The following is a 10,079-nucleotide window of genomic DNA, read 5'->3' on the forward strand; positions in this document are numbered from 1 at the left end:
ACCTAAATTATTAAATCTCCAGATAGGGTTCAGGAAATGGTAAATTCAAAGTAAGAGGAAGATTCAGGAAGTCGAACAAAGTAGTAACTTTGCTAAAAAAATCAAATTGAAAGTCGAACAAACAAGACATTAGTGACTGAAGTAACATAAGCAGAAATGAAAAACAGTATTTATCATGAAAAACTGATGAATCATTATAAAAGATAAGAACTAAATGGATTAGATCTAATATGAGGATACTTGACATTTTTTTACAAAAAATGAGCAGATTGGGAATGGGATGATTGTTCAGTCTGAATAATGAAAGTTAGGATAAACAAGTCTCAAAGCTGACAAAACCAGGGCTGGATTTAATTTGAGTCAAGCTATGAAAAAGGCCAGAGAATACTGTCTGGAGTGGATTAAAGAGCCTTTGGCAATTTTTTGCAGTTTGGTACAAAAACATATAGCATTATAAAACATCATGATATTCGTGTAATTATTAGAGGATCAATCCTCACATGAACAGGCTAAATCAAATTTGAATTACTGATTATGGATGAAAAATGAACAAATTATATAACTAACATTAGTCAGTTTTATTTGCTTAATTTGGAATCATCTAGGAATCTCAGGGAAAGAGTGATCATAACATGTTTGAAAGTAATTTATTTCAGTAAAAATATTTAATCTTAAACTTTAAAGAAATTCTAGGGATATAAGAGACATTGCTTAATGATCCACAATATATGATCAAGACAGAGATCTATAAATTGTTGAATATTCCAGGAATCCAAAAAAAAATATGGGGACAGAGTAGGAAGATGATGTTGAGGTAGAATATCAAGCACATGGTCCATGTTTAATGAGACAAATTACCTACTAATTTCTCCATTTAATTTTTTTTGTTCTTACTGAAGGAATTCCTGTTTGGAATATCATCTTATGAACTTGAATAAAGGAATGTCTCTCCCATAGCAAAATATAGTGACATCTGAGATAATGTCGTCATACTTGTATGCCAACATCTTCTTAGTTATTTTTTAAAAAGACCAAGACATTTATAATTCTTTCTTATTTCCTAATGACCCATCAATTCCATCTCAGAGCAGTCCCATTAGTAACATTTCCCCCCACTCCCCCATTTCCATGTTACTTCTGGTGGAAGTTGCAGATTTTGGAAGTGCTGTCAAATAATCACGTTTAAATACTGCAGAACATAGAACAATACAGCACAGTACAGGCCCTTTGGCCCTCGATGTTGTGTTGACCCATATATTCCTTCCTTAAATACTAAACCCTCCCTATCATATAACCCTCAATTTTTATTTCATCCATGTGTCTGTCTAAGAGTTTCTTAAATTCTCCCAAAGTTTCAACCTCCACCACCATCCCCGGCAAGGCATTTCAGGCATCCACAACTCTGTTTTTTTTTAAAAGAAAAACTTATTCCTGATGTCTCTGCTAAACTTCGCTCCCTTAACTTTGTACACATGTCCTCTGGTGTTTGCTGATCCTGCCCTGGGAAACAATGCTGGCTTTCCACCGCATCTATGCCTCTTGTAATCTTGTAGACCTCTATCAAGACTCCTTTCATCCTTCTACATGCCAAAGAGAAAAGACCCAGCTCTGCTAACCTTGTCTCATAAGTCTCGTTTCCAAACCTAAGCAACATCCTGGTAAATCTTCACTCTCTCCATAGCTCCCACATCCTTTCTATAAAGAGGTTACCAGAACTGAACACAATACTCTGTAGAGTACTTTGTAGAGTTGCAACATGACCTCTCTACTCCTGTATTCAATCCCCCTATTAATGAGCCCAGCATCCTATAGGCCTTCTTAAATATCCTATCAACCTATGTCGTGATCTTAAGGGATGTATGAATTTGAACCCCAAGATCTCTTTGTTGATCCACACTCTTAAGTAACCAACCATTAATCCTGCACTCAGTGTTCTGGTTTGTCCTTCCAAAACACATCACCTCACAATTATTTAGATTGAACTCCACCTGCCATTTTTCCACCCATCTCTGCATCATGGCTATTGTAAACTTTGACAACCTTCAGCTCCATCCACAACTCTTCCAACCATCATGTCATCTGCAGGGGTTCAAGCGCCAATCCTTGCGGCACCCCACTAGTCACTGACCTCCAGGCAGAATACTTTCCTTCCACTACCCCTTTATACTTTCTTCCTACAAGCCAATGTTTTTTTTAATCTTCACAGCCAAGGTTCCACTGATACCGTGCTTCAGAACTTTCTGAATGAGTCTCTCGTGGGGGACCTTGTCAAATGCCTTGCTAAAATCCACAGACCACACCTACCACCCTGCCCTCATCAATTTATTTTGTTACCTCCTCAAAAAATGTAATTAGACTGGTGAGGCATGAACCTCCCTTCTCAAAGCCATGCTGACTATCCTTGAGTAGAATGTACTTCTCCAAATTCTCATAGATCCCATCCTTGAGAATCCTCTCCATTATTTGCACACCAATGGCATAACACTCACTGGTCTATAATTCCCAGGATTCTCCCTATTACCTTTTTTTAAGCAAGATAACTACATTTGCCATTCTCCAATCCTCCGGCACCTTCCCTGTGGCCAAAGACGATTCAAAGATCATGGCTATTGTCCCAGCTATCTCTTCTCTCATTTCCCACAGCCACCCGGAGTATATCCTATCCAGCCCTGGTGATGTATCAATCTTGATGTTTTTAACAAGATCCAACACTGCACTTCTTTATTCTCCACATTGTCCAGCCCACAGGCCTGTTCAATTTGGACCTTACCGTGACCAAGGTCTTTTTTCTCTGCGGATACTGATGCAATGGATTTATTTAGGACCTCCCCAAACTGCTACCTCCAGGTACATGTTGCCTCCATTATCCTTTAGTGGCCCCACATTCATTCTCTTTGTCCTTCTATTCTTCACATATGCTTAGAATACCTTGGGATTCTCTTTAATTCTACATGCCAAGGCCTCCTCGTTCCTCCTTGAAGGTTTCTTAAGTTCCTTCCTGGCTACTATATAATTCTCATGAGCCCTTCCTGTTTCCTGCTTCCTATATGTAATGTATGCTTCCTTCTTCCTCTTGTCTAGTTGCCTGACCTGTTTCATCGTCCATGGTTCCCTTTACATATCATCTTTGTCCCAGTGGAACAAACCTATTTTGTACCCTGCACAAGTGGTCCCTAAACCTCCTCCAGGTTACTTCTGTGCTTTCACCCTTAAACATATGTTTCAAATTTACTCTCGCTTGTTCCTGTCTCATCCCTTCATAATTATCCCTTCTTCAGTTAAGCACTTTACTATTTTCACTGTTTTTATCCTTTTTCATAGCTATGTTGAAGCTAAGGGAGTTGCAATCTCTCTCACCAAAATGCTCCCCATTGAGGGGTCCGCCACCTGACCAGGTTCATTCCCCAGAACCAGATGCAGTCTGGCCTCTCATCGGCCGGTCCACATACTATATCAGGAATCCTTCTTGAACACACGTGACAAATTCAGCCCCATCTATCCCTCATGCAGTCAGTAGGTGCCAGTCAAAATTAGGGAAGTTGAACTCACCCATAACTACAACTCTGTATTTCCCACACCATTCCAAAATATTCGAGCTTATCCTTGGTATTCTGAGGGCTATTTGGGGGCTTTTAGACTACTTCCAGGACAGAGATAGCTCCCTTCCTATTTCTGACTTCCACTCACACTGACTCAGTGGACACTCCCTCTGCAGCATCCTCCCTTTCTATAACCGTGATATTATCCCTGACCAGTAATGCTACTGCCCTCCCCCTTTTCTACCTCCCATCCTATTCTTTTTAAAACCTACATCAGAAATTAAAACAGAAAATACTAAACAGTCAGCAGATCAGGTAGCATTTGCAGAAAGAAACAAAAAAAAACAAAGTGTACAGTTCAGGATGTACTGAAGGCTGTCGTTAATGTAGAAAAACTTTTTTTTTAAATTACAAGGAAGTTAATGGGACTAAATGACGAGTTCAAAGGAGAAACTGAATAACCAGGGTCTCTTCCCTGGAGCATAGGAAGCTGAGAGGTGTCCTGAAAGAGAGATATATAAAGTCATGAGGGTCACAGATGAGGTAAATAATCATCATCATTTTCCCAGGGTTAGAAAATTTAACATTAGAGGGCATAGGATTAAGGTGAAAGGGGAAAAATCTAAAAGGGACTGGAGGGGCAACTTTTTTCCATGCAGAAGGTCAGTGGGTAAATGGAACAATCTGCCAGAGGAAACTGTAGAGGTGAATACAATTACAATGTTTAAATGGCATTTAGACTGGGTCAAGGATAGGGAGGATTTGGAGGGATATGGACCAAACGCAATAGGATGGAATAGATGAGTTGGGATGAAGGGCCTGTTTCGTCTATAACTGATTTCCTCGTGCATGCCCATCAGTTATCTCACCCTCCTCATCCACTCAAATAAACGAAGGTTAATTTATTGTCTCTAATTAACCTACCAATCCACACATCTGTCATAAACATTCAAACACTTTCCATTTTACATAACACAACAAAACAATGATTGAAGTACCATCACATCTGACTTGAATCATATTAATCCGACATGATACTGAGTATGACATGAGAGTTTATTGTTACATATGCAGGTACAACGTACAGATGCACTGAAATGCTTACCTGCTGCAGCCACACAGGAATATTAATTCAGTTCATGATCTCAAAATAAAAGGGAAGTTTGATTAAAGCAATTATCAGTTATATTATAAAAGTTCATTTTGTACACTAATGTGGTTTCACGGGGGCGTAGGGAACAGACGTGCCTTCCAGACCTCTCCTGACTCTGATTTATTGTTTTGTCTTTAAGTGCCTGTTAAAGTTCTTTTAAAAGTTTATAAATAATAAGAGGTGCTGGATTAATACCTAATGGTTTATATGCAAAAAAAAAAGGTAAAAGAAAACATCAACAGACTGTTAAAAAACTACATTTTCCGAAATTACCTGAGCCTACTTGTTTACAAGAAGCCAGGACTCAGCGTAGAATGGATCCAGAGGAAGACGTGCAGAGTTCGGCATTGAAACTCCGTTTTAAGCCGGTGAGGCTCTCTGAAGGTGGCATTCAACAGCTTTCAGACCAAAGAGCTGGACGGGTGCCAGTATTTCACACAATGGCCACTGTGAGTGCTGTTACTGAGACTTTGACAGTTGAATCAGCTGGGGCGCCACCAGCTGGAGAGTTAAAGAGCTGTCATTCGATTGCTACAGTGGTGGCGCTGCAAAATGCATCTTCAATTACAATGGTTTTTCCAGACATCGATTCAGTGAAGATGATTAAAGAGATTTGGCTTAAAGATAACCCTGATCTTCAGTCTCCTGGCATTGCTGGGGGGACTTTGAGAGGGATTTTTATACGAAGTCAAACTGCTAGAAAAGATACTAAATTAAGGGAAGGGACAGAAGATCCCGTGGTCTTTAAGGAACAGCAAGACCCCATTATGCCTGAATCTACTTCTGTTGAAATGTCTGTTAAGGATCTTGAAGATAAGATATATTCTGTATCGAGTCACTTAGCTAATTTTGTGAACCTGTTTATTTCCAAGATTAATGCGATGGAGGAAGCCATTAATGGAGGTTTTAAGCTTGAAACCATTGAAAGATTTGAAATGTGTGATCAAGGTTTAGTCGATGCACAGGATCAACTGCAAGATGAAAATAGAATAATTGAAACATTGCAGATCCAAAATAAAAATTTAGCAAAAAAGGTTGATTATTTGGAGAATCAATCTAGACAGAACAATGTGAAAATTGTTGGTTTGCCAGAAGGCATAGAAGGACCAGATCCAAGAAAAATTTTTACTGAATGGATTCCACGAATGTTAGGACAGGATAAATTCCCTGAAGGTTTAATACTGGAATGTGCTCATAGAGTTTTAAGAAGAAAATCTTTTTCAGGACAGAATCCAAGATCTGTTCTGATCCGTTGTTTAAACTATTGTGACAGAGAGACAATTTTACATACGGCTATTAGAAATGCCCAGCAAAATAGATCTCCTTTGATGGTTCAGAATAATCCTGTTTTCTTCTATCAAGATTTGAGTCAAGAAATTATGTTTCAATGACGCAAATTTAATTCTGTGAAAGAACGGTTGTGGAAAAAAACACATAAGGCAACATTCAGGTATTCTGCAGTACTGAAGATTTTTCAGGATGGAAATCAGCCAAAGTTCTTTGACAATCCTAAAGAGGCTATGGACTTTGCTCAGTCTTTACTAATCATGCAGTTTTAGGAACGATGTAGTCCTTCAAGGTCTCTAAAGAGAGTAGAGATGTAAGGTGGGATCCAGATTTTTAAAAGAAATGGAAGCAATGGTGACCGAAGTGGTAACGTTGATTTAAAAAAATAAATCTTTTATTTTTTTTTGAGAAGAGTTTAAACAGTTTAAATAATGATGATAGTTTAATGAAATGGGAGTTGGGAGAGGGAATTGGGTAGGCACTAGTTTCCAGAAGTCATCAGCTACCTGTGAGTTATCTCACACCCAATATTTTGGGGGAGTTACCGCTTTGGGTGGTTTAATCAGGAGGAGGTAGTCGTGACCTCCGACCTGTTTTTTTTCTTTTTAATTTTCGGGTTAAGAAGTGAAGGTTTTTTTTTATTATTATTTTTTAAATAAATATTTTTTTTAACTCTTTTTGTTTTCTGATTGTAATTGAGAGGGAATTAGGAGGGTTTTATTCTCTCCTTTTTTTCTCTCTCTTTTTTTGAGGGGGGTTCTTTTTTCTTTCTTTTTTAAGAGGATGATGTCACAGAAGATAATAAGTCAAAAATTGAAGATTTTGAATTAGATGAAGAGGAAGATGAGGGGAAAGGTGATAAGAAGAAAGAGAAGAAAACTATGTACAAATACATTGAGGGAGAAGAGTTTAATAAAATTAAGTTAATTTTGATAGAGAATTTTGAAGATGTTATAAATGAAGAATATGGAGAATTTTATAAGAGTTTGAACTTTTTTCTTTTTTTTTCTTTTTTATATAAGGGGAGGGGAAGGGAATAAAAAGTTTACCTGATTGTTTTTCTAAGGGATGTTTTTGTTCTCTCGATGAATTATAAAGGAAATGGTATTAATGGAAATTCTGTATTTATGTATTATTAATTATGATTTTTTGTATAACAGATATGTGGTGGATATATGATTTTAATATTTGAACTTAGTTTTAAAGTGGATTTCATTTGTTAAATACATGTATTATGTTTGATTTAAATATATGTTTAAGGGTATTATTTTAGTATTGATATTTTTTTGTTAGTAATTTTTTTGTTGTTAAGTTTTATCCTTTTTTTTGTAAGTGGGTTTTTTTCTATTTTATTTACAACATTGTTAATTTATTCTTCGCTCTTTATTTTGGGGGAGGGTTGGACTAATTTTAAATTAGATGATTAATGTTGTGTTATAATTATTGGGGGGGTTAATTTGTGTAGTTTAATGATGTAGTATTCTAATTTTTATTATCTTATTTTTTATTATTTCTTTAAATGTAATTTTTATTTTATTCATGTCATAAAATTTTAAATAAAGTTTAAAAAAAAAACTAATGTGGTTTCACAAAGGTGATCTGCCTCCAAGATATCTTTCTTGAAATGAGACTCCAAGGTTACAGCAATGATGTTTATTCTTGACTATGACATGAGCCATACAGTTCAAGGATAATCAAGGATGTGCCATTAAATTTAAACTTGCCTGTGATTCTTATCTCTCATACATAAATACACACATACGTATATGTGTGCCTGTGTATGCATTTATCGTTGTAATAACAATTGAAGGGCTCAGGTCAATTGATTTTTTTTCCTCCCTTGCCCTGGAGAATTGAGGCCAATTATAAACCAGTGACTGCTCCCCAGAAGGGTTCAGTTGGATATTCAAACCAAAAACCAAACCTGGAACCTCTGCTTAACCAGCCAATCTTCAGGGAGCCATCTGTGTGGGTTTAGATAAATGCCTGATAAAAAAAATAACTGGAAACAAACAATGAATAAAAATGCAAACCAGTCAGGAAATATGCCCAACTCCATCTGAATTAAAAATGGATCTCCCATTTCATCTTATTTCATCCCAAAATTTATGGCTGTAAATTTGAAGTTTAATACATTCAAAATGTAAATACTGCTAACAGCACTGGCATTTGTTGTTTTTTGTTATTTCAAAATAGTTCCCTTAGTGGTGGAAGGTGAAATATTGTAGAATATTAAAATGACTCCATAGCTAAAAAAAAACTCTGAAGTGCAAATATAAATTCTCAGCTAGGGTGTAAAGTGTGACTTAAGAAAATAGCAGAATAAATCCAATCTGAAGGTCTTTCACTGTCAATATTTGAAGAGCTTGGAACTCACCTCATTGTTATTTCAAGAAAGCAAAATGCAGTTAGACAAGGGGAGCAAGCACTTTGATATTAAGAATTCAGAAACATAAATTTCTGATAAATATTTTAAAGTAAATTTAGATGAGCCTATGGTATTTTTCAACATTAATATTAATTTTGAAAAGGGCAGAACACACTTATCTCACAAGCAATTATTGTTCTCAAAGTCTCATTACAGAATGGAGGTTTCAAAAGCTTCACTTAGAAATAATATTATTCTGTGTCAATCCACCCTTCCAATTTGTATTCACATTTGCCCTTTATTTTAAGTTTAGTGTGTTGGTTCATCATCCATCTTGACATTGTAAGATCTGTCTATAGTCAGTTTGCTTTGTGATAATCAAGTATACCTTCCATAATCACAGTTTCTCTGTTACATTTTAGCAATGTATGTGTTTTTCAGTACCAGTATATAAATAATGACCACACCTTAGAGAATGCTCTGTCGGTAGGTCAGTTGATTGTACTTTGATAATGTGGGATCGAATGTCTGATTTGTTATGGTTCACCCTGTTTTATACCAGATAGCAACTCCATTTTTCTCTGAAATATTTGTTGCCCAAAAGCATGCGGGGGGAAAAAAAAAATTAAAGGACTTCTCAAAACATTGTTGAGTAAATTGGGATTTCATGGCAAGGTGGTCCAGTGGCAACTTGAGAAAATGAACTTTTGATAAAATTCATAAATACAAAGAGTTATGCAGTATGGAAATAAGACGTTCAGCTCAAAGTGTGAATGCTAACTAAGATGTTGATCTGAGTTGCATTTGGCCCATATCCCTCTAAATTGTTCTGTGTCTACCTATCTAAATAGCTTCTAAATGTTATAAATGACCCTACCTCTGACACCCCCTCTGACAGCTTGCTCTGGATACTTGCCTCATTATCCCTTAATGACACCTCTCACCTTGTTATTATTTTTTTCTAGTTTTGGACTCTATTCTGAGAGAAAAAAATACTGTGACCATTTACGTGATCTATGCTTCCCATACTTTAATAAACCTTTATTAAAGGTATACCTCAACCTCCCTTATTCTAGAGAAAATAATCTCATCTCTCCTTTTCGTTCAAGTCTTCCCATCCAAGCCAATGCCCCTGCCACATTTTTGTTGCACCCCCTCAAGATTAATCACATCCTTCTAGGCAAGCAAAAATGCACACAACTCTCCTGGTGTGGCCTAACCAATAACCTGTATGGCTGTAACAATGACGACTCTATTCCTTTGCTCACTGCCTCAGCCAATAAAGGGAACCGTACCATTCACCTTCACCCCTCTGTCTACCTATATTGCCACTTTCAGAGAGGTTTATACTTTTATCCTAAGATCTTGCTTCAAAGGCTCTAGGCAGTTTTTTTTTAATTAGTAAGCTTATTACTACTATTATAGATGGCTCAGGGGTTATCCTTCTCTCTTCATTTGAAGCTTTGGGTACAATTTGTTCTTTAGAATCTCTACTATCTTGCTGGAGATGTGTTTTTAAGAAAAGGTTTGTTCTGGTTCACCCAGTAACATACTTTGTCACTACACCTTCTTTACCCTGAAACTCTCTTTCCAGAAGCACAAAATAAGTCCTTCAGGTGCAACTTGAATCAACCAAATTGTTATGGCAACTATGATCTCATTTGGATAATTAGAGGAGCAAAGACAAAAATACAAATGATCAGAATAATTAAGAGTTTGGTGTTGAAGCACT

Source organism: Narcine bancroftii, chromosome 7 (genome assembly GCF_036971445.1).
Source record: "Narcine bancroftii isolate sNarBan1 chromosome 7, sNarBan1.hap1, whole genome shotgun sequence".
Classification (NCBI taxonomy): domain Eukaryota; kingdom Metazoa; phylum Chordata; class Chondrichthyes; order Torpediniformes; family Narcinidae; genus Narcine; species Narcine bancroftii.